The 24273-nt window shown below is 44.3% G+C and overlaps 1 protein-coding gene across 1 annotated transcript in view; it reads right to left on the reverse strand.

Annotated features, from left to right (window-relative positions):
• Tmcc3 (transmembrane and coiled-coil domain family 3) overlaps window positions 1-21103 on the reverse strand; it is a 281954-nt gene extending 260851 nt beyond the window's left edge. The window contains exon 1 of the mRNA XM_052165550.1: window positions 20857-21103. The gene's annotated coding sequence lies outside the window, so the exon portion shown is untranslated. The remainder of the gene's footprint in view (window positions 1-20856) is intronic.
• Between the last annotated feature and the right edge of the window lie 3170 nt (window positions 21104-24273).

Consider the following 24273-nt stretch of genomic DNA (forward strand, 5'->3'; position numbering starts at 1 on the left):
CCACTTCGAATTTGATCCGGATTCAGTGAACTGTGTATTTAAAATGAGTTAACAACACAAGATCATTTCTCAGTAAAAGTGTTTAGTTGTTTTTTTTTTAAATAAAAAATTGTATTTAGCCAGGAATACATGGCTGAAGGTCCCAGCTACTCAGGAGGAAATGACAGAGTTCAGAATCTTCAAAGAGGGACTGCAGAGTAGTACTTAGGGATAGCTAAGTAGTTGGTTAGCAACGCCTGCAGCTCTTCCAAAGGACCTGAGCTCAGTTCCCAGCACCCGAGCACTGGGAAGCTGGCAACTGCCTATGCCTGCAGCTCTGGGGATGCAATACCAGCTTCTGGCTTCCAAGGGCACCTGCACACATGTGATTTACACTCAGCACACATATATAAACATAATGAATTCAAAACTAGCCCGGAGAACTCAGTGAGACTCTGTAAGATAAAAGCGGTTGTGCTTCTAGCTCAGAGGGAGAGGGTCTGCCTGCGGATGAGCCCCTGGATTTAATCCCCAGCACCACGCCCAAAGTGTATTGAAGGGTGGAAGGTGAGGACAAGAAACCACCCAGAAATAAAGGACAACAGGACTATACAGGATAAACAGTAATTCATGAATATCGATAAGAAACATGACCGTGTGCTTTGGATAAGGACAGGGGAAGGTCAAGAAGGCTGGGTTAAGCTTGAGAGAGAAAAAAATGGGACTCCAAGGGTATACTCAGGGCTGGTTTCCTACTTAAAATCATCTTCCTAAGGCTGGAGGTGTGGCTTGGTGGTAAAGCACTTACCTAGGAGGTGCGGAGCCCTGGGTTCTGTTTCATCACTAGAAAGAACAATCAACTTTCTAAATCTTCTCTCTGCCCTGTATCACCGTTTTCTCTAGGTCATATTCTCAGTGTGCTTCATCCAATGCCATCAACACCCTACGAGGGGAACTGCTCCTCTACGAATTCTGAATTTTCGGAGCTTCGAAGTCATCTGCCCCAGCGCTAACTCCACCCAACCTTTCAAGACTGTTAGGTGAATGAGTTTGGACAGAGTTCATCTTCCAAATGAATTCATCTTCCAATTCATCAGAGAAAGCTGATTTTGAAAAGCCAATTAAACATTTTTAGGTGCATGAAAAATATATATACATGTATTAACGCCATGCACCCACCACACATTTCAAACGTTAAGTCAATGAACCAGTTCCTTTATCAGTAGTAACAAAAAAACGTTTCACAGCTGAGCTACTCTATTTTAATGCAACGCTGGTTTATGAAATAAAGATGTTCAAAAGCATGGAAAATAAGTAAAGCTAAATTTAGACTAGCCCCTGTCTATCATCAAGGCTTAAGGGCCCAGATACTGGCCAGATTCCAAAAGACTGCACAGAACTCTCCACAGACAGTGGCTGGTTTCTGAATAGCTGCAGTTAGCCACCACCCAGCTCGCTTACCCGTGGCCTGTGCCAGCGCGTGGCCACACTGCGTAGCAGATGTGAGGCTCACTAAGGAGTCATTCAAGATTCTGCTCTGGCCAAGAAGAGACAAGAAGCAACAACAGACTAGTGAGAAGCAGGGGGGGGGCGCAGAAAACGAGAGAGACAGACAGACAGAGACAGAGAGCAGGAGAGACAGACAGACAGACAGACACAGAGCAGGATATAGAGACAGAGAGAGACAGAGAAACAGAGAGAGCAGGAGCGAGAGAGACAGAGTCAGAGACAGAATGAGCAAGAGAGAGCAAGAGAGAATGAGAGTGTGAGAGAGAGACAGAGAGAGTTAGAGCAAGAAAGAACGAGAGTGAGACAGAGACAGAGACAGTAATCGAGAGAGCAAGAGAGGACGAGAGTGAGAGAGATAGAGACAGAGACAGAGAGAGTGGGAGAGACAGAAAAAGAGAGAGCAAGAGAGAATAAGAGTGAGAGACAGAGACACAGAGAGAATGAGAGTGAGAGAGAGAAAGAGAGAGAGAGAGAGAGAGAGAGAGAGAGAGAGAATGAGAATGAGAATGCTTCCAATGTTCTCACCCAGTAAAGTCCCAGCCCACCCCCCACGGAGCTGCTGACCTGTCTATGCAGCTGGCCCCAAATGGAATCCCTTCATAGGATATTTACTGAGTTCCTACCAAAGGCCTCCTTACCACTGCTCTAGGGACCAGATACATCATTTCTCTCTCTCAGGAGAGAGGCAGAATACACCTGCCAATCCAAGAGCAAGACTTACTGCAAAGTCACCGTCAAAATCCATATGAAAAGTCCACAGATCTAGCCATGTACAGAAATACGCTCTATAAGAAGGGCGGCATTACACACTGGTGCTGTCTGATACCAGGTTACCACCACCTCATGTCATGTCAACCTCAATTCCAAGAGGATTAACGACCTAAAGATTAAAGGCGAATTTTAAGCTTTTCGAGCCAGAGAAATAGCCTAGCACATGGAAACACTTGCCGCACAGGCATGCCGCCCCGAGTTTGATGTCCGGAACCCACAGGGGAAAGAGAACTAAGTCCCCAGAGTTGTCCTCAGACTGCCAGGTGTTCACTGTGGCATGCGAATGGCCACACTCAAACACAGTCACTACACACACACACACACACACACACACACACACTTACACACATATACAATACCAATAGCAATAAAAACTTTGCGAAACTAAACTTTTACCGGGATACATAGAGGTGAGTATCTTCAGTCTCAGGGCATGGGAAGATTCCTTATGAGAGAAAGCACAAGCACTGATAGCCTCGAATACCTCAGGGCAGTGGCTCGCTCTCAACCTTCCTAACGCTTCTGCCCTTTAATGCAGTTCCTCAAGTTGGGGTGACCCCCCCAGTCATAACATTATTTCCCTTGCCACTTCATAACTGTAATTATGCTGCTGTTATGAATCATAATGTAAATATTTGAAATCAGCCCAAAAATATACAGAGAAACAAAACCCTCAAATGGCTAAGAACTACACTCACACTAGAAATCAGAGTCACAAACTTACCATAGGGAGGAAACATTTCACACTCCTTACACTTGTGAGAAACAGTGAAGGCTGAAGGTACTAAGCACTAGTACAATGCAGGCCACTGACACGTCTGGCAAGTCCCATGGTATTTTGTAGCCCTGACCATGTAGTTATCCTAACACTTCCACCCCAAATGCCTCACTGAAAACACACAAGTAGGTCTGTGAATGCATAGCAGCAGTGTTTGAAATTCCCTAAACGCAGACTGAGACTTAGCTCTAGAAACGCATGATCGGCTGCTGGCATCAACGGGATGACTCTTCCAGTTGATAAATATGATATTGCACAAAATATTCAAATTACAGAAGGATACATGCACGTGCATACATTCAAGGTATCATAATACTTTGCATATGTAATGTATATGGTGAGGTGCATACAAAGTTTAAAGGCATAGAAAATAATAGTACACAAATCTGGTTTGGATTCAGTGAACTATATACTTAAATGAGTCAATATCATAATATATAACTAATTCTTCATTAGGTGTGCTTAAACATTTTAATTTAAAAAAAAAAGATAGTAGCTAAGCAGGCATGGTAGTATATACAGTTATGATCCAAGCTATTTAGGAAGATAAGGTGGGCAATTCAAGAACACATATGATAAATCTATATATATGATATATATATCACATATATATTATAACATAACATACACATATAAATACCATAAAAGTCCTTGAGAGTACAGACATGCAAAGTTCAGGGTAGGGGCTACCTCTGGTAGAAGGTACTCAGAGAACTCTGTGTGTATCAGTTGTCTGTAGAATCTCTGGTTGAAACATGATTTACACAGTAATGTGCACAGATCCCACCTCTATGGTTCAAGGCCTGTGCATGTTGGCCAGCATATCCATTCCAGAACTAATCCGTTACGTCATCCCGCAGACCTCGCTCATTCCTCTTCCTAGTCAATCCCCAGGGCCACGTTTTTATTTCTATGGCTGTATGTTAATGTTTCCCACCCTGGAACTTGAAATAAACAGAATTGCAGTCTGTTCTTTTGAGCCTCACAAGAGATCTGGCCAGTTCAGGCACACACACTCTGTCCTTTTACCATTGGACAGATCACATTTTATAAAAATACTTCAGTTGGTCTTTGTATTTTCATAGTAGATTCATTCTTTGAGAATTCCATGCATATTTACAAGGTATCTTGATCATATCCTCTCTCTACTCCAGCTCCTGAACCCATACCTGTCCCAACTTCATGTCTTCTTCTTTTACCCACTAAATCCAATTAATGTTGCCCATGGGTACACGGATATAGAGCCATCCATAGGAATGTCAGCAACCTACCAGGAACCCCATCCTTGAAAAAAATGACTCTGCTTTCCCCAGGAATTGTCAATGGTCAATAGCTCCATAGCTAAGGGCGTGGTCTCATCCTGTGCATCTAAGCACTGCTGCTGTTAGCTCTGAGTACAACAGTCCTGTTTCATCCACAAGACAACTTCACACCAGTCTTCCCCGACTTCTGGCTCTTAAGGTCTTTCTGCCCTGTGATATTTTTTGAGCCTTGGTGTGTGTGTGTGTGTGTGTGTGTGTGTGTGTGTGTGTGTGTACACATTCATCTGTGTTTGTGTATATGTATTTGTGTGCATGTATCTATGCCTGAATGTGTTTGATATGTGTGTACACACACATGTGCATGGAAGTGTTTGTGTGTTCATTCATGTGTGTTTGTGTGTGAGCACATGTGTTTGTGTGTATACATTCATGTGTTTGTGTGTACATGTATTTATGTACATTTATGTGTGCCTGCATGTGCTTGTGTGTGCACACACATGTGCATGCAAGTGCTTGTGTTTGTATATATACATTCATATGTTTGTGTGTGTGCATTTGTGTGCATGTGTGTTTGCATGTTTTTGTGTGTGCACACATATGTACATACAAGTGGTTGTTTATATCTGTGTACATTTGTGTGTGAACATTTATGTGTGTTTGTGTATATGTGTGTGTTATAGATGTTCCATTTAAGGCTCAGTTCTCACAACCATGGATCCAATGTGCTTTGACTAGGTCTCCACATTACCCACAGTCCATACAAAAAGCAGCTTCTCTGATGAGGGATCAGAGACCTAACCTATGGGTATAAACATAAAGACTTAGCAAAATAGTATAGTATTTCATAGTAGGTATATTCTTCTAGGCCTATGATCTTTTCAGTTACAAGTTTTGGGCAGGTTTGTAGACCCAGGCATGAATCTCTCCTGTAGAATGGGCCTAAAATCCAACCAGAAAGGAGTTGCTCACCTGCACAACCTTGGTGGCACCGTTGCTCTGATGGATGCATCTTTTTGGCTGGTCATTACTGTAGCTAGCAGGCTTTCATATGGGGTAAGATCGGTGATGGCTTTTCTCCCCCAGCAGCCCACTCAACACTTTCTAGTACTCTGGAAACTAAGCACCAAGAAAGAAGCTTAGCACCAATACCAGCTTGACCTCTCCACGACCTAAGGTCAAAGTTGTGGTATCTTTGGCAGTTTTGTCTTACAAAATTCTGGTGAGCAACCAAGAACAATAGTAATAGCCTGTACTGTTTGCTGATGTGGGTCTCTGGGATCCCCCCCAGAAAAAATTACAAACAAGTTATTCTACAACCAGAAGTGGGATTTTTGTATTTAATAAACTAGGGTTCCTGGGAGGGGCAAGACTACCATCATTCAAACTCTTTGTTGTTATATCTTTTGATATTCTTATAAAATAGGCTTCTAGATGGTTTTCTCCAATCATCCTTAGTGCTAATCATCCCTCTGCTCCTATCCCCTCTGACCCACCCTCCAATTTCCCTCCCTATTTAGGCCTCACCCCAATTATTTCCCCTCATTCCACTGGTGTTCTACTACCCTCGACCTCTTTGAAATCTCCTCCCCCAGTCTCCTTCTAGCCAGGACCCACAGGTGAGAGGGACACATGCTATTTGTCCGTCTGGGTTTGGGTAAATCCCCTTGGCGTTATTTCCCCCATCTCCATCCATTTCCCCACAAATTTCATTTTCCTCTACAGTTGGATAATGCTCCATTGTGCATTGGTGTCACAGTTTCACCATGCGTTCTGGTGGTGAGGGCTGTCTAGGTTGCTTCCATTCCCTGAGACAGCAGAGAACATGGACGCGCAGCCATCTCCACGCTACATGGAGTCTATGGCCAGGAGTGGAATAACTGGGTGATATGATAATTCTACCTTTAGAGTTCTGAGGAACTCCACACTGGTTTCTGTAGAGGCTTCACTAATCTGAGCTCCCACAGTGAGTAAGTGTCCCCTTTCCTCACATCCTTGCATTTCCTGTTTGTTCTCTTTATTTTGGCCATTCTGACTGGGGTGAAGGAAATCTCAAAATAGTTCTAATCTGCATTTCCCTGATGACTAAGGATACAGACATTTCTAAAACCATTTCTTAGCCCTGCATTTCTCCTTTTGAAGACTCTCTGTCCACTTTCATAGTCGGTTCCTAATTGGGTAGCTTGCCTTCTTAAAGTTTAGTTTTAAATGTGTTCTATATACGAGTTCTCTGTCCAATGTATGATTGACAAAGATTGTCTCCCATTCTGTAGGCTGTGTCCTCAGATGACTATTTCCTTTGACCTACAGAAGCTTTGTAATTTCAAGATGTCATGCTGGTGATTGTTGGTCTTTCCTGTGTGCCTAGGATCTATTCAGAATGCCTAACCCGAGCTTATGTCTCAAAGTGTACTCATGTTCCTTTCCTCTAGAAGTTCCAGCTCTAGTACGGAGGTCTTTGATTTATTTATTGGGTGTTGGTTTGCATAAAGGGTGAGAGAAAATGATCAAGTTTCAATCAATACCCAGTTTTCCCAGCACCACTCATGGAAGATGTTATCTTCTTTCCATCTTGTTATCTTTGTCAAACATAGGGTGGACTGAAGGTGAATGGACGTAAACTTCAATTCTATTCCTCTGATCCATGTGCCTGAATTTGGGCCAGGGCCATGCTGTTTTTATTACAATGGCTCTGTAGTATAACTTGAACTCAGACAAGGTGCTATCTCTCACAGCACGTTTGCTGTTCAGAATTGTATTTTACTCTCTAGGATCTTGTGTGTGTTCACGTGAATTTTAAGATTGTTCTTTCAATTTATGTGAGAAATTGTGTCAGGTTATGAAGTGGACATTTCTGGCTTCTTTGGAGACTTGGTTGGGTCATGCGATGTTTTTTTTTTTTTCTGGAAACTGTCTTATGAGATGTTTTTGCCTAAGCAGACATGTGGGAGAATGTTTTGTTGAGAACAGACGTGTTGTTTTTCTGGAAGCAGCCTGGAAAAAGGACATGTGATGCTCTGCTAGAACAAACACTTGAGAGAACACATGATGTTTGGAAAGGGTATAAATATAACCCAACAGACAGTGAGCTACACTGTGTGGTACTGGTACACCTTACCATTCTTTGCTGGTCATTACTGGGATTTGCTGACAGTGCTGTATGGTATTGGTTTGCCTTGCTATCCTTTGCTGGTCATTGTCTGTCATGAGAAATGACAGAGAGAAATGCACCGAAGAACTTGTGGTGGCACTGCAGTGGCTTCTTGCCACTTCTGCAGACTCTGGCTGATTGGCAGAGCCTCGAGGTTTCTTCTGGATCAAACTGTGGTTGCTGACTCATGAATGGAGTTTGGAGTGGATTGAGCTGCTGCTGCTGCTGCTGCTGCTGCTGCTGCTGGTGATTCGTGTGAACTGAACTGCTGATATCCTGACAATGCAGATTGGATTAGCTCCAAAGAACTATTTCTAAACAGTCTTCATATCTTCCTTTGCCTTATTAACGTTCCCTTTCTATTACCTCTGGTGGGTGGTAGGCTGGAAGAGAGGTGAAAGCATGTAAAAACCCTTATGAAAAGTAGCTTTTGAAAAATATAGGCCTACAGGGTTCTTATAAGGATCACTTTTGATAGGATGACTACTTTCACAGTATTATGCCTAACAATCCACGAGGATGGGATTGTCTTTCCATCTTCCAGAGTCTCTTAAATGTTCTGCCCTTAGTATCCCAACATTTTCATTGTATGTGTCTTGCACTTCCTTGTTTAGTTCAAGGTCTTTTATTTCAAGCCAATGTGAATGGCATCATTTCTCTGATTTGTTTCTATGTCCATTGAGACTTGCTCTGTGTCCCATTATGTGATTTGAAGAAGGTCTTTTGGGCTACCGAGAAGAATGAGCATTCTTTGATGTTTTATGTTTCTATAGAGGTTTCTTAGAGCCATTTGAAACATCATGTCATTTAACCCTTGTCTTAGTTAGGGTTTTACTGTTGTGAACAGACAACATGACCAAGCAACTCTTAAAAAGAACATTAAATGGGGCTGACTTACAGGGTTAGAAGTTCAGTCCATTGTCATCAAGGTGGGAACATGGCAGCGTCCAGGCAGGCATGGTGCAGGAGGAGCTGAGAGTTCTACTCCTACATCTAAAGGCTGCTAGCAGAATATTGACTTCTAGGCAGCTAGCATGAGAGTCTTAAAGCCCACACCCATAGTGACACACCTACTCCAAAAGGGCCACACCTTCTAATTCTGCCACTGCCTGGGCTGAACATATACAAACCATCACAACCCTAATATTTTTTATTTAAAATTTCTTAGATTTATTTCTTCTACTTTACTTTAGATGTATGAATGCTTTTCCTGTATGTATGTATGTATGTATGCATGTATGTGCATCGGATGCATGCCTGGCTCCCACAGACGTCACAAGAGGGCATCAGATGCCAGGAACTGGAGTCATGGGTGAATATGAGCCACCATGTGGATACTAGGAATCAAATCTCAGCCCTCTACAAGAGCAACAAGTGGTCTTCATTGCTGGGCCATTTTTCAGGCACCTGATTCTAATATTTTTCTGTCCAGTTGGTCTGTTTACTGGTGAGAACTGAGTCCTTAAATCACTATGCCTGTGTTGGGTTAATCTGTGACTTTAAATCTAGCAACATTTTATTTATTTTGGGTTTGGGGTTATATTAAGACAGAGTCTCACAATGTAGCTCTAGCTGTCCTGGAACTCACTATATAGACCAATCTGGCCTTGAACTCATGGAGATCACATGTGCATGCCGCTGTGCCTGAAAATTTTTAAATGCAATTAAATGGGCCTGGGTTGGCTGCATTTGCATTTAGCATTGCAATTTCCTTTGATGGGTTGTCTTCTTGGATTTTTCAAGTTGAAGTGACTCTCTTTAACTCTTCTGACTAGACTTGGTCTGAGGTCTATTTTGTCAGATATGAGAATAGCAACCTGCTTGTTCTATGATTCCATTTGCTTGAAATACCTTTTCCATCCATTTGCCATCGAATAGTGTTTATCCTGAACGGTTTCTTTGGGGCAGCAAAAAAAGATTTTGCTTTTCAGCCAAATATGTGAGTCTACGTCTTTTTGGGTAAAGTGAGATCATTAAAAACTGTGCATTGATTCCTATAATTTTGTTAGTTTCTTATTCTTTGTTTAATGAATGTTTGTGGGGAAAACAGGTGGGGTTGCAGCAGGGCTGTGGCCAGGAAAAATGGGCGGGCAGGGTCTGAGAACCCATGTGGGGAAAATGGGCTGGGCCTGCCGCACTGTACCAGGAGAGAGATGGCGGGCACTGAGTACCTGTAGAGAGAGAGGCTGCATAGGCGGGGAGTCCTGGGTCCTTTCTGACAGCTGGAGACGCTGAGGTCTGCTCCATGCTCCTACATGGTGGGTTTTGATAAGAGACAGTCCATAGTTTCAAAGCTTTATTATAGAGAAGTAGGTAGAGAAAAGGAAATAGAGAAGTAAAGAGAGAAAGAAGAGATAGAGGGGTGAGAGCTGGCCATGACCACGTGGAAAGAGGGAAAAAGAATGGAGAGAGACAGGGACCAGGGGGACAAGAGCATATAAGGGCAAGAGAGAAAAGCAAGGGAACTAGGAGGGGCCAAGAAGCCTCCTTCTAAAGTGGGCTGTTGCCAGGTAACTGTGGGGCAGAGAAAACCTGGCTGTAGCCAGGTGACTGTAGGGGTGGAGTCTAGCCAGAAGGGTGGCCACAGGGTTATGTCCAACCAATGTTCTCACCTCATGTAACTCCTGTAGTCTCTTAAGCGTATGTTTCTTTCTCTTTGGTCCAGAGTATTTCCTCCAGTGTCCCCTAAAGAGTTCGCTTGCGGCCATATACTCCTTTAGCCTGTTCTTTTTATCATGAAACGTTTTTCTTCTGCCTTCAATTATGACAGACTATTTTTGCAGCTATATGAGTCTGGGTTGACAGTGGTGATCTTTCAGGATTGGAAATACATCATTCTAAACTATTCTTGCTTCTAAGACTTTGGTTGAAAAAGCCAGCAGTTATTCTGATGAGCTGCCTTTATGTGTGACCTGACCCATCTCTCTTGCAGCTTTCAATAGACTTCCTCTGCTCTGCTTCCCTGTAATACGATGTGAGACATTTCTTCCGCGGTCCTATCTGTCTGATGTTCTTATGTCTGGGTACCTTTCTCTCTCCTAGGTGGAAATTTTTTTCTATAATTTTTTAAAAAGATGTTTTCTATGCCTCTCCATTTCCTATGTCCTTTTTGATATCCCAGAGTTCTTGCATGTTCCATTGCTACGTTTAAAAAAACTGTCATCAACCTTGACAGAATGATCCAATCTTTCTATTTTGTCCTTAAATCCTGATGTTCTGTCTTCCATGTGATCCATTATTGGTGAGGCTTTGCTCTGAGTTTTTTAAAGATTTATTTATTTTATGTATATTAGTACACTGTCTCTGTCTGCAGGCACACCAGGAGAGGGCATCAGATCCCATTACAGATAGTCATGAGCCACCATGCAGTTGCTGGGAATTGAACTCAAGTTTTGAGTTCAGAGCAAGGAATGCTCTTAACCACTGAGCCGTCTCTCCAGCCCTCTATTGATGTTTTAATTTGCCCATTGTGCTTTACATTTTTACCATTATCTTGGGTTGGGTTTCCTTCAGTATTTCTACATCATTATTGAATTCTAATTTCATATCATGAGTTGTCTTCTTATTCCATACATCAGTTTGTATTCCTTGGCAAATATCTGTGTTCTGTTTGAGTTGTTTAAACATATTTGCATTCATTCTTTTAAATTTGGCATCTGGAATTTCACGTAAGTCATTCCACTGGAGGACAGTACAATGGGATTGGTAATTTTAGGAGAAGAAATATTACCTTCCTGGGGTTGTCACATGGCTTGTGTTTTTGTGCTGGGGCCTGCCAATTTGGAGTTCTATTGTTTATTAAAATTTTGTTGTTGTTGTTGGCAGTAGAGCTGTTCTTATGAGGTTGTTGTTCTTCTTTTAGGGGAGGTGTGCAGGAGAGACAAGGTTGTAGTATAGTTGTGGTGTGTTCTTCTGTTAGACTGGTGTCTGTCCTGAGCACCAGGGTCTATCTGCAGTTCACTCCCGTGTCTTGTGTACTGTCTGAAGCAACAGTCTCAGTTCAGCAGTTTAGCCCACGCTGGTAATACAGTAGCTGATGGCTAGGAGACACATACTTGGTAAGTACTGATAGTTTCCGGGAGCAAAAGGACCCTCGTGGAACTGTTTATTCTAATATGTTCATTACTGAGGGTTGTGAATGGGAAGAAAGGAAAAAAAGCAAGCACTTGTGGTGAGACTGGAAATGTGCATTTTGTGGCTAGATGGGAGATGGAAGAAGGAGACAGTCACAGGAGTGGCAATAATTGAGGCAAGGGAAAGATGGGGGTTCGAGTGTTGGCTAACAGTAGACTAAGAAGACATGATAGAGACATGTAGTCCAGAATCATAAACCAAGTGAGCCTCTGGACCTGGGGAGATGTGAACCAGCAAGAGCAAAGAGTATTGGGAAAGAAAAACAAGGAGGAAGAAGAAGAGGAAGATGAAGAGGAGGAAGTAGAGGAAGATGAGGAGGAAGAAGTGGAGGAGGCTATAGAACAATAAAAGGTGCTAGAGGTCAGTGCTCCCGTTGGCTTGACCTGGGCTGCTGTACAGGTAAGAACTATTTGCAGAGGTAACCAGAGCTGGGTGGAGATGGATGACAATGAAAGAAAGGCCTAGATGCTGGTTTTTTTTGTCTCTGGTCACTGAGCTAGTCCTACCTTGTCTTATTGGCCTCACTACCAGCTATATTCCATATTGATCTTTACCAGTCCTGTTCCCCTGCGTCTTCTCAGTTCTAAATCTGTGTGGGTTTTTCTTGCAGAATCACTTGGTTTTCTTTGGTGAGCCTACTGTCCGGCTGGGTGAGATCAGCCTGGCTGCAGTTGCTGTGATCCTGAAACACCAGCAGCACAGAGATGTGTGAGATGCCGCCCTCTCTGACGTCATGTTTAATCCCTGCAGGCTCATGGTTCCCGACTGATGGTGGTCCTGGTGGCAGGCTCTGGGAGCCCCACCAATAAATCCCAATCGGCATAACTCTTCTAGATCTCCTGGAAGATAAACTTTAGCCTTGTTTGAAGTTATCACCAGAGGGTCTCCAGACCTCTGCTGCAGTACCCACTGCACTGGGCACAACCTTGACAAACTCAGGTCTGATTTTAATATGCTTGTTTCTAAGTTAAAGCAAGTATTCGGATATCAATATATTATTAGTATTATTACTTTTTTATTTCACGTATTAAAACTCTGTTTTGTCCCACTCTTTTATTTTTAAAGGGGAGGCTATAGCCTGTTAGGGATGTTTTAGATTCTAATCCTAAGGGTAAACTTTCTGAACTATAGATTGTCCTTAGTGCTATCTTGGCTAGATCCTGCAGCTCCTGGTATCTGGCTATGGTGATATTGAATCAGTAATTCAAGAAGTGTTGAGTAGAAATCGGCATTTTCCACAATGGGTTCTTATGCACAAAGGATTCTTTCTTTTTCTTTTTTGGCTTTTCTTTTCTTTCTTTTTTTTTTTAAGTCAGGGTTTCTCTGTGCAGCCTTGGCTGTCCTGGAACTTACTCTGTAGACCAGTCTGACCTTGAACTCAGAAATCCTCCTGCCTCTGCCTCCCAAGTGCGCTACCACCACCCAGCATACACAAAGGATTCTGTGAGCCACTGTTAGTAAGTCCGTCCTCCGTGTAGGGGTTCTATACCCCAAGGCCTCAATTATCATCTAGACATCAGTAATTTTAAATCAGACTCTCCCACGCTGCCCTTCTCTGTACCCACCCAGCTACCTGAAACAGCTTGAAGGCATCTCAAACTCAAAGCAACAACGCCCAAGCCCTGATCCTTCGCTTTCTCTTCAGACCTTTGTCCCTGTTCACAACCCCACCGCATGCCCAGTTCGGCCAAGCAGGAAGCCTGGAGACAGTCACCCTATGTTCCTCCACTGGTCTCCCATGTCCTATCCGTCACCAAGGCCTCCTGATTCCACTGCCAAAACCTTGCCTAGAATGGCGTCGCCACTACCTTAACTCCCTCCCTTGGGTGGACACAAATAATCATAGCAACTCCCAACAAGTCATCTCCCCTCAACTCTTTGCCAATCTCAAGTCCATTCTATACCCAGCAGCCAGAGAGACTTTTTGATATCAAGATTTCGCTTACAAATATCTGCTGAGAACCTCTCAGTGGTTTCCCGCTGCCCACAGGTCCCTTTCTAGGGCGTCTCACACTGTATCTCCTCACCCGGTCTATCCCTGCCTTTCCAGGCTCCTTCTGGACACTCTGCCTGCTCATTCTTCAACATGTGCTGTCTCTTTCCCCTTTCCCAGCAGGCTATACATGCCACCTGCATAAGATCTTCCTCCTCATTCTCTGGCCCATCCATTGCATCCTTCGAAGCTCAGCTAACCATCAGCCTCATTTTGAAGGGGTGCTGTGAACTACCACAGGGACTAAACAAAGAGCTCTGTTCCAGAGCCCCACCTCTGTATACTCTCCCTGCTGCAGTATACACAAAAGGCAACACTGTTTGGCTGGGTGGGGTTGTTGGGGTGGAGGGAGAAGAGTTACCATCACAGGACAGACTGCTGGGAGGTCACAAGAGAACAAGTCTGAACTCTATATGCGTGATGAGTGTTGTCTCATTAAACCTGGCCTGTGTGGAACAAACACCTATGAAATGTACCCCTACCCCCACCTCCACCCCAGCCCCACCCCAACCTGCCATTCCTTCAACTTGAACACACATACAATTTTAAATTCAGAAAGTCTCATTTCCTCAGTGCATGTACTTTATACACCTTCTGCTCTGACAGACAGTGTCACAGCCACCAGGATAGTCCGTTGACAGAAGCAAGAGGTGGCAGGCCTTGGAGCTAGCTAGGCAGATTGTGTGTGTGTGGGGGGGGGGGTTGCTTTTTGTTTTTGTTTTTAATTTAAAAAAAAACTGACCCATACATTTTTCAATGCCCTCAATCACATGGGAGGCTCTGTGGCTGAAATCTTGCTGGGATTGTGGTGGTGAAAATGGAAAGGCTTTTGGGAAAAAAAAAAAAAGACTGAAGCGTTATAGTTTCTGTGTGCTGTGACTTTCAGTTGAAATCACAGCTGGCTGTGCTCAGCTACTGCCAAGGAGGGAGGCTGCCCGCAAGCTTCCCAGCAGCTTCCCCAGAGCACGAGACTCAATTTCAGTCACTAAACATCTAGCACTTTGTTCTTTTTACTTGTAGCATAAACATTAAGGGCACAGACCTTGGTGCCAAGACGCTTCCTTTAAAATCCCTGTTACATCGTTTATTAGCCATGGCGTGCTAGGCAAAGTACCTAGCTATTCAATAGCTAGCTTCCTTGCCTGGGCATGAGGATAGAATAACACCTAATTCATAGTTTTGTTGTGAGAACTAAGTGATGAAACGATTACCTGTTGTGCACTTGGCTTAACAGTCCTGCTGTAAACATTAGCTAGTCCTGTTACTGGGTGTCTCTAGGGATGTAGAAATAGGTTTGGGAAGAAAGGGATATGAAGCAGAACAGAGATGATGGAACCAAAAGGGATTTGCCAAGTCGTATTGAAGACTAAGTCTTTGTACAGGGAGAGGAGAATGGATCAATTTGCATTCAACCCAGATGTCCCTCAACAGAGGAATGGATACAGAAAATGTGGTACATTTACACAATGGAATACTACTCAGCTATTAAAAACAATGGCTTCATGAAATTCTCAGGCAAATGAATGGATCTAGAAAATATCAACCTGAGTGAGGTAACTCAGTCACAAAAGAACATACATGGTATGAACTCACTGGTAAGTGGATATCAGGCAAAGAGTATGGAATACCCACGATGCAACTCACAGACCACATGAAGCTCAAGAGGAAGGCACACTAAAGAGTGGATGCTTCAGTCCTATGTAGAAGGGGGAACAAGATACAGGGAAGTAGAGGGTGGGCGGGACTTGGGAGGAAGGGAAGAGGGGGAGGGGGGAAAGAGGGGAAGAATCGGGTATGGAAGGAGATAGAAGAGATGTACAGAGGGTCAGGACATTAAACCGAGGTGTGTAGCAGTGGGGGATGGGGAATGAAGAGCAACCAGAAATTCCCAGATGCCAGGAAAGCAAGAGCCTCCCAGGATCCCATGGGGATGACATTAGCTGAGTACCCCAGAAAGGGGAGGGAGAACCTGTCGAGACCATGGCCTCCCAGTTGAGGGATGGACTCAAAATTTTAACCCAGAATTGCTCCTGTCTAAAGGAAATACAGGGACAAAGAGTGGAGCAGAGACTGAAGGAAAAGCCATCCAGAGACTGCCCCACCTGGGGATCCATCCCACATACAGACACCAAACCCGGATACTATTGCTGATGTCGAGAAGTGCTTGCTGACAGGAGCCTGATACAGCTGTCTCCTGAGAAGATCTGCCAGATCCTGACCAATACAGAGACAGATGTTCGCAGTCAACCATGGGACTGAGCACAGGGTCCCCAGTGGAGGAGTTAGGAGAAGGACTGAAGGAACTGAAGGGGCCTTATCTGGTATCAATGGGAGGGGAGACCCTTGGTCCTGTGAAGGCTTGATGCCCCAGTGTAAAGGAATGCTAGGGTGGGTGTGGGTGGGTGGGGGAGCACCCTCATAGAAGTAGGGTAAAGGGGGGAGGGGAGGAATGGCATAGTGGGTTTGCAGAGGGGAAACTGGGAAAGGGGATAGCATTTGCAATGTAAATGGAAATTTGTTTTTTTTTCCAATTAAAAAAAAAAAAAACCTATGTCTTTACCACAGCAAATCAGAAAACCTTAGTCATGAATTAACAGGTCAGCGAGTGCTGGCAAACTAGATTTGAACCCAGGCAGATGGTGCCCCAAGATCAAGTTCTGAGCCCCTGAGAAATATCCTGTCTTCACATCTTTCCCTTTCAGGGACTGGAATTCCTGGGCCATAAAGGAGAAACAGAAATAAAAGGACTTGGCAAATACAAAGGAAGAAAGTGTAAACAAAACAAGGTCAGGCTTCAAGCCTCTCAACTTAAAAGGGGGAAAGAGTGGGGTGTCCCTGTAGCAGTGGCCCTCAGCCATGAAAGAACCCACTTTGCTTTGAATTCAGTAAGGCAGAGAGAAATCAAGATGACTGCTAAAGACTTCAAAAGTCTGACAGGCCCCTCTGATCCAAACATGAAGCAGAAATGACGAACATGAGGAAGGAGGCTTGCTCTGGAATCAGACTGTCCGAGAGTCAAGGCTTTGCCCGGCTCTGAACTCTCAAAGCTCAAACTGCCTGAGCCCTGAATTCTGCAATTTATAAAACAGGAATAAAGACTTCTGTCTCCCCATGGATTTAAAAGACCTAGATACAGAGCCTAGAGAGGAAACGGGAGCCAGGCACGACTACATTGGTGAAGCAGTACATTAGTTCAATCTCTACGGAGCCCCTTTGGTAATACTGTGTTGTTTATTTAATTAAAACAGCCTTGCATAGCACAAAAAGTGCACCAAGTAGCCTAAGAAGTACTGTGGAAATATTTACTTACCAACTCCTTGGTTGGTTGGGTTGTAAAAATGGTAGTGGCGACCCCAGGTAGTTAACCAAGCCAAAATAGATGCATCAGGGTATTTGTTTTGGTAGGATTTTTGTTTCATTTGTTTTGTTTGGCTATTTTTTTTTGTCTTGTTGTTTGATTTTTCACCTATTTTGGTTTTGTCTTTTTGTCTTTGTTTTAGAGAGGCGGGAGGAAGTTGGGTAGGGACAGAGGTAGGGACAAGATAAGAGGAGTTGGGGGAGGGGAAGGATATGATCAAATATAATTTATGAAAAAAATTACATTGAAATTAATAGTAGTGATGAGACTCTGTCACTGTGTCCTTGGCCTTAGAGATTCCCCATCACGGGCTCTGAGTGTAGCCTTGTGACTTGCTTTGTTTGAGAGCGGATGGACACAAGTGGAGGTTTGAAAAGGGCCATGCTACTCCTGGGAGCTCCACACCCCATAAGCCAAGCTATGGCACCTTGATGCTACCTCATGAAGAAATCTGAAGCCTGACAGGTCACCTACCCCTCAGATGACGTTCCCATAGGCCAACTCACCTGTCAATCACCAGACATAAGAGATCATCCTAGACAGCCTGCCTTCCAGCTGACCAATGGACTGTCTACAGCAACATGACAGAACCCGCTGAAAAGATCACTGGGCAAGTCCAGATTATTCATTGAGTTGAACCAACCAACTAAGAAAAATGGTTGTTACTTGAAGCTACTAAGTTTTAGGGGTGACTTGTTATGCAACGCAAACTAAACTTACTTATACAGTCCCCCTAGGTAGATAGCATTATTCTCCATATTTTGCACAGGAGGCAACAGAGGCAAAGAGGAAGGATTCGTGCACAGCTTATAAGAAGCATGAAGATTCAACCCACATAATCAATGCTCAAAATGTCTTTTTTGGATTTTTTTTTAGCCTATAAAAATACAAGTGTTTATGTCATCCAACCAGAAATTAATCATACATAAATCATACATAATTATCCATGCATGCAGAAAGAGTTATATGTAAGACTATTCACTGGGACATTACGACAACATCAGAAACAAGTCTAAGGCTGTGTAGCCATGCAAAGACATAGTGTATGCAACTATAAAAAAAGAACTATAAATATTGAACTTGTAAACAGTAGGAAAAAGCAAGTTGCAAAGGAGTATACTTACACGCTTGCATTTGTGTATTAAAAAAAAACAATATATAAGTGTTTTTATTATATGGGTTATTCCAGAGAGGACATGAGAAGTGGTTTTGCATCAGTTGCACTGGGAGGGAATCCACTGGTTGGACGCCATAATAGCAGGGAAGGTTTTTATTGTAAACCTTTTTATATCCCTTGCATTCATGCCATGAAAATGTATTGGCTATTAATTCTTAACTTAAAAGCGTGTTATGAAAAATGACACCTAGATCAAAGAAGCATTCATTCAAGAGTAGTGCCAACATAATGTCTTTTCTGCATCTGATTTCTAACTCCTTCTAACAAATACAAACTTAAAGCAGTCTTTGCCTTTAAACTCCTGGCCTTGCACAGAAAAGAAGGAAGGAAGGAAGAAAGGAAGGAAGGAAGGAAGAAAGGAAGGAAGGAAGGAAGAAAGGAAGGAAGGAAGGAAGAAAGGAAGGGAGGGAGGGAGGGAGGGAGGGAGGAAGGGAGGGAGGAAGGAAGGAAGGAAGGAAGGAAGGAAGGAAGGAAGGAAGGAAGGAAAAGAGGGAGGGAGAGAGGGAAGGAAGGAGAGGGAGAGGGAGAGAGAGAGAGAATATATTGGGTGTTCAGAAGTAACTATCAAAACATTAGTTCATGGGAAGAGGCTAGTGAAGACTTGGCCATGTAGTTTTAGAGGTGTTTGTGACTATCAACATGACATGCACATGACCAGCCTTGGGTCCTGGTCCATTCAGGTTGCTACAACAAAATACCACAGCCTCGCTAGCTTATAAACAACAGAAATGTATTTCTCACAGTTCTGAAAGCAAGTGAATTCCAAGATCACATTCCCTGGCATATTCAGCGTCTGATAAAGGCTTGGACGCTGGTTCACAGGTTCCCCCTCCCCATGCTCACACATACATTCTCTCACACAGCCATTGCCTGGAATTTCTGGAATACAGAAACCATTTGTAAGGGTTCTGTCTTCATACGCAATCACTTCTCAGAGGTCTTACTTCTTAATACCAACATCCTGAGTATTCAATTTCAACCGATGTTTAAAGTAGAGAGACATAACCATTCAAACCAGACTTGCACTTAGAGAAACCCAGTTAATGGGCATCTTTGGAACTTCTCCATCTGGCATTCCCTAGGTGCCTTCGCCTTCATGCAAGGACACAAAATCAAAGTAGTTCCTTTTTTTTCATCCTAATAGTCCCCCCCCCCCTCTTTCAAAACAAAGCTCTTGGCTATCATGTTCCCCACTGGGCTTTTAGAACTTAGAACTTTAGAACAATGCCTGTATTTAGTAGGTGCTTAAATGTGTATCTCTTATAATGGGGGAGGCATTAAAAGTACCAGAAGTTGAAGTAAAGCAAAGTAGAGCCCAGGGATCGTCATTGCCAGCCAACACCCATCTCTTACATTCCAATCCAGTTTAATGTACTCTGGCCAACATCCTCCATCTCCAGCTGTTGATGTCCCCTCTTAAAGACCCTACTTATCTGCTGCTTATCCCAGCTGTGGTGTGCCTTAGTTGCTTTGATGGTTGACAGTAAAAAGTTACTGATCTCTGAATTTGGAGTTTAAACAAGTGATGACGCCACTCAGCCCAGTTGCTCCACACCAGTGCAGGTGTGCCAGCCTGGCTGCAATCCTGTTTGCCCCAGAAACACCTGAGCAGGTTTGGAGCTGATCCAAAGGTAAAGGCAGGTAAATTTCCATGTCAGCTCACCCACAGATTTTCAGAGGCAACTAGGACTCTGTTCACTCTAAGTGCTCTTCAAAGTATTCTACTTCCCAACCCAGACAGACTGGCCGCTGGGAACATATGCACGCACGCGTGCTTAATTCCAACACCATTAAAAAACAACAAGCAAAACAAAAATACTAAACAGTAAAATAAAACAAAACAAAACAAAAAACAGTAGAGTTCTCTTTGAAACATCCCATCAGCTGAGAGGCAGAAATCATGGAAATTCCCACCCAGATGACCAAACCAATAGCTGAATATATACCTATACACACCTTACATATAAACCAGCCCCAAACTCCATCCCAAAGAAAAGCCAAGGCTCTGGTGGGAAAGAGGCTCACTCTGTTTTGCAATTTCTCAGCCTTGCATCTTTAGATATAAAGCTCACTAGTTTCTTCCTTAGCTACCGGTACCCAAGGTTAGGTCCTCCGGGAGATTTCTTTAGGTTTCTCCCAGTCCCTACAAGTCTACATTAGAAATGCTCAGATTCCCACATCTGAATGAAGCAGCCTCCACCCCAAAGTTATAATGAAATTCACACTGGGGCTGGTAACCTTTGAGTAGATTAGCACCCCCAGACTGGTTAGCTGTGGATGCCCTGGGACCCTCCGGCTCTCTGGGACTGACAAGGGGAATGGCCACTGTGGCTGAGCCTGTCCATTTCCATTTTCATCTTTGCACGAAGAGTCCCTGCTGGGGATGAGCAGGGGGAGCTCAGAGCCCCTCACATCTGCCGCCTAGGAGGCTGCGGCCGCAGGACCGCCTCGGGAACTTTGCAGGCAGCTAGCTGTGCTAGGCTCCTAGTCCTGCACCTGGGGAGTGAGGGGGGAGACGACTGGAGGGGACCCCTGCCCCGCCCGCACTGGCTCTTCTCGAATCCGGGATTACTGTTCCCATCCGCCTCCTTTGGATGGGCACGGAGGGAGCCCCTACTGATGCCTGCAAAGTTTCCTTGGCTCGTGGGGCCGCGCACACCCAGGCCCCAAGGTGGAGACCTAGCCAGATGTGTCTCGCCACGACCATTCCCACCCTTCCCGCGGTCGCACCAGGGGGGCACACTCACCCTCGGCATGCTGCTGGCCAAGCCGGCTGGGAGGGGCGCAGAGGGGACTCGTCCGAATGAACGCTGTAGCCGGCCGGGATCCGGACGGGCGGGGCTCGCCGAGCTGCGCCAGCAGTGGTTTGTGCTGGCCCGGACTGCTTTTCAAACCGCGCGCACTCTGCTCTTCTTGCTTCGGCTCTCGTCCCAGCCTGGAGTTCTCCTCCGATCCTGGCAGGAGCCGGTCCGGTCCCCAGTGCCCGGAGGCTCCGGGAGCCCAGCGGGAGAAAGTTCCAGCAGCGCGCGGGGCGGGTGCAGGAGCCGAGTGTGAGAGCGAAGTGACGGGCGGGGAGCGGGGGCGGTGATGCGCCACCTCCAAAGTACCTTGGTTTTCCTTCCCACACCAAAGGCAAGCTCCTGTCAGTTCCTACTCTAGAGGTTCCGTGTTTTGGGAGGTCTTTGGGGGTGGGGGTGGAGGGTGGGGCTAAAAGTTGAATAGGAAACTCGGGGTCAAGTCAGGGCTGGAGAAATGACCATAGATAGCATGGAGCATAATGAGTGTGGTCCTCTCCTAGCAAAGTTACTAGACAGAGGGCAGTCCCAACCTCTAGGCCTGCAAAACCCACAGGTCGACCTGCTTGCAAAACTGTTTCCCAACACACAGCCTCCCATTCCTACCTCAACTTCTCCAAACCACTCAGAAAGTCCATCCTCAAATGCTAATTTGGGGTGCGGGGGGGAAAAGGGCATAATTCCCCAACCCTCTGCACACCTGTGAGCTAGGAAAACCCAGGATGCCAGTCTGCCAGATCCGGGCTAGGATGGACGCCCGGCCTTTCTACTGCTTTGACTTTGAGCTAAGTAAACAGTGTAGAATTCAATGTTGCTCCAATTCCATAGCGAACTAATACGCCTTGTTTGCCAAAGACTCTTTGAAAGACTTGCAAAGAATCGTGAGTTCCCAGAGCCAGCCTTGACAGGTAAGGGGGTGGGGGGTAGGGAAGCGGCAAGAACGCAAAGTAAACATCTCTGATGAATGGATGCAGCATATTCTGACAGATCATCACTTATCACTGCTGTCAAAGAAGTGCCGTTATAATTTTCTGGAACCCATAGACTGTCAGCAACACAGAGAAACCATACTATCACACCGACTAAGTACTCTAATGATCTAATGAATAAAACCATTTTGTCTGGATCTCTCTGGTATTTATCAAGAAAGATAAGGGAGGACTGACTGATGTCTGGAGAGAATAAAGAGAGGAAATTAATGAAGCGGCAGCTCCCCTTTTCCCTTCATTTTATGATCTGCCTACAGTGGGTGTTTTTTTTCCCCTCCCCTTGATCTGGATTTCATCATATTGTTCTTTGATGTTTTTGCCTTTGGGGAAATAATAACAATTTCAGTAAGTGTACTTACTTATGAGCCGTGTGCTTTCTCTGTTACCGCTTGCAATCCACAACCCCATTAAACTATGATTTTATGGCTTTATACTCCAAGAAGGTAGATAATTTACCCCAAGTCACGCAGTCTGCTGATGGCACAGCCAGGATTTCAATGAAGTCTGCCCACTCGCTCCCAACCAGTGCCTTGTTCTGTGTCTGATTCCCACAAAGGGTGCCATTTGGAAGTAAAGCTCTTCTCTGGTCTTGGTTGGGCTAGCCGCTCTCATCTCTGTAACTTGGTTTCTTCATCTACTATATAAAAACTTGGACCAAGTAGACACACCAAGTAGATGGCCAGAAAGTTTATGACTTGCTGTGTGATGATTCCATGGTTATCAGCGCTTTTCTCATTTTGCTAGTTTTCTTCCTCCAGGTTAAATAGTTCTCCATGTCTGGTTTGCCATCACATGTGGTCCATTATCCTCTCCGGGTCTCCTTCTGTTAAGTCCTGTTCTCCTCTCTCACAGTCTCTTTTCTACTTTTGTGATATGCACACATACACACACACACACACACACACACACACACACACACACATATCCAGAGACCACATGTGATAGGAAAATGTGGTATTATCTTTCTGAATTTTTTTTAGTTTGACATCATGATTTCCACCTACATTCATTTTCCATTTTATTTTATATTTTATTTTATATTTTATTTTATTTTATTTTATTTTATTTTATTTTATTTTATTTTATTTTATTTTATTTTATTTTATTTTGAGACAGGCTCTCACTGTAGCTCTGGCTGGCCTGGGACTCATTATGTAGACCAGGCTGACCTTGCACTCACAGATAAAAACTCCCCTGCCTCTGCCTCTGCCTCTGCTGGGATTAAAGGTGTGCACCACCACCACACCCAATTCATTTTTCTTTCTAAGTAAAAGCCCATAGTATGTCTGTATTCATTCTCTGTCTTTCCGTGTGCTATTTGGCATCTAGGCTTGTTCCGTTTCTTATCGATCGTGAACTGTGCAGCAGTGAACATGAAACCACAAGTGTCACTGTAGTATGTTGACATGGAGCCCTTACAGTGTATTCCAGAGAGTGACCTCAATAGATCATACCTTTGTCCTACTGTGAATTTGGGGGTTGCTTCTACACTGGTTTCCACGGCGCCTGCCATGCTCAGTTCTAGCCATCATTGAAGACAGTTCCTTTCCCTGGTGTCTTCACCAACACTTGCCAATGTTGACAATTCTGACTGGGGCAAGACAGAACCTCAAAGCAGTTTAAATGAATGCTTCCCTGACAGCTAACTATCTTTAGTGCTTTTCTCCAATTTCAATTGTACATTTGTGTTTATTCTTTGGAGAAATGTCTGCCAAGTTTGTGGACATATTCATTGATTGGATTATTTTTGATGTTTAGGTTTTTGAGGTTCTTTGTGCATTCTAGGTATTAATCTGATGTACCACTGACAAGGACACAAACCATCACAGACATCATGTGTCTTCTATCGGTTGTCACTTTTACTTTGACAAAAGTGAAATTGTTTCTTTTTTGTGCAGAAAAATTGCCAGTTTTCTATGAGCCTATTTGTGAGTTCTTGGGGTGGTTTCTGGAGTGATCAGAGTCCTTTAGAGTCCTGTCGCCTATACCCACGTCTTCAAACATTTCTCTTACATTCTCCTCTAGCCAAGTCTCGAGTCTCACAGAGAAATCATGCTACCTCTCTATAGCTGTGATAAAGCACTGGGGACACTTATAGAGACATACTTTATTTGGACAAATGGTTCCAGACAGCTAGAGCCCATGATGGTAAGGCTGAAGCAGCAGGAGACAGACTTGGTGGCTGGAGCAGAAGCTGGGGGCTCATATCTCAAACCTTACGTAAGCACAAAGCAGAGAGAGAACTGAAAGTGGCTGGAATCTTTAAACTGTCAACAACGTACTTCCTCCTGCAAGGCCTCACCTCCTACACCACCAACTGGGAACCAATGCTCAAAGGAGACAACTCTTTTAGGCAGTTACGGGGTCTCTGGTCCATTTG

Source organism: Apodemus sylvaticus, chromosome 20 (assembly GCF_947179515.1).
Source record: "Apodemus sylvaticus chromosome 20, mApoSyl1.1, whole genome shotgun sequence".
Classification (NCBI taxonomy): Eukaryota; Metazoa; Chordata; class Mammalia; order Rodentia; family Muridae; genus Apodemus; species Apodemus sylvaticus.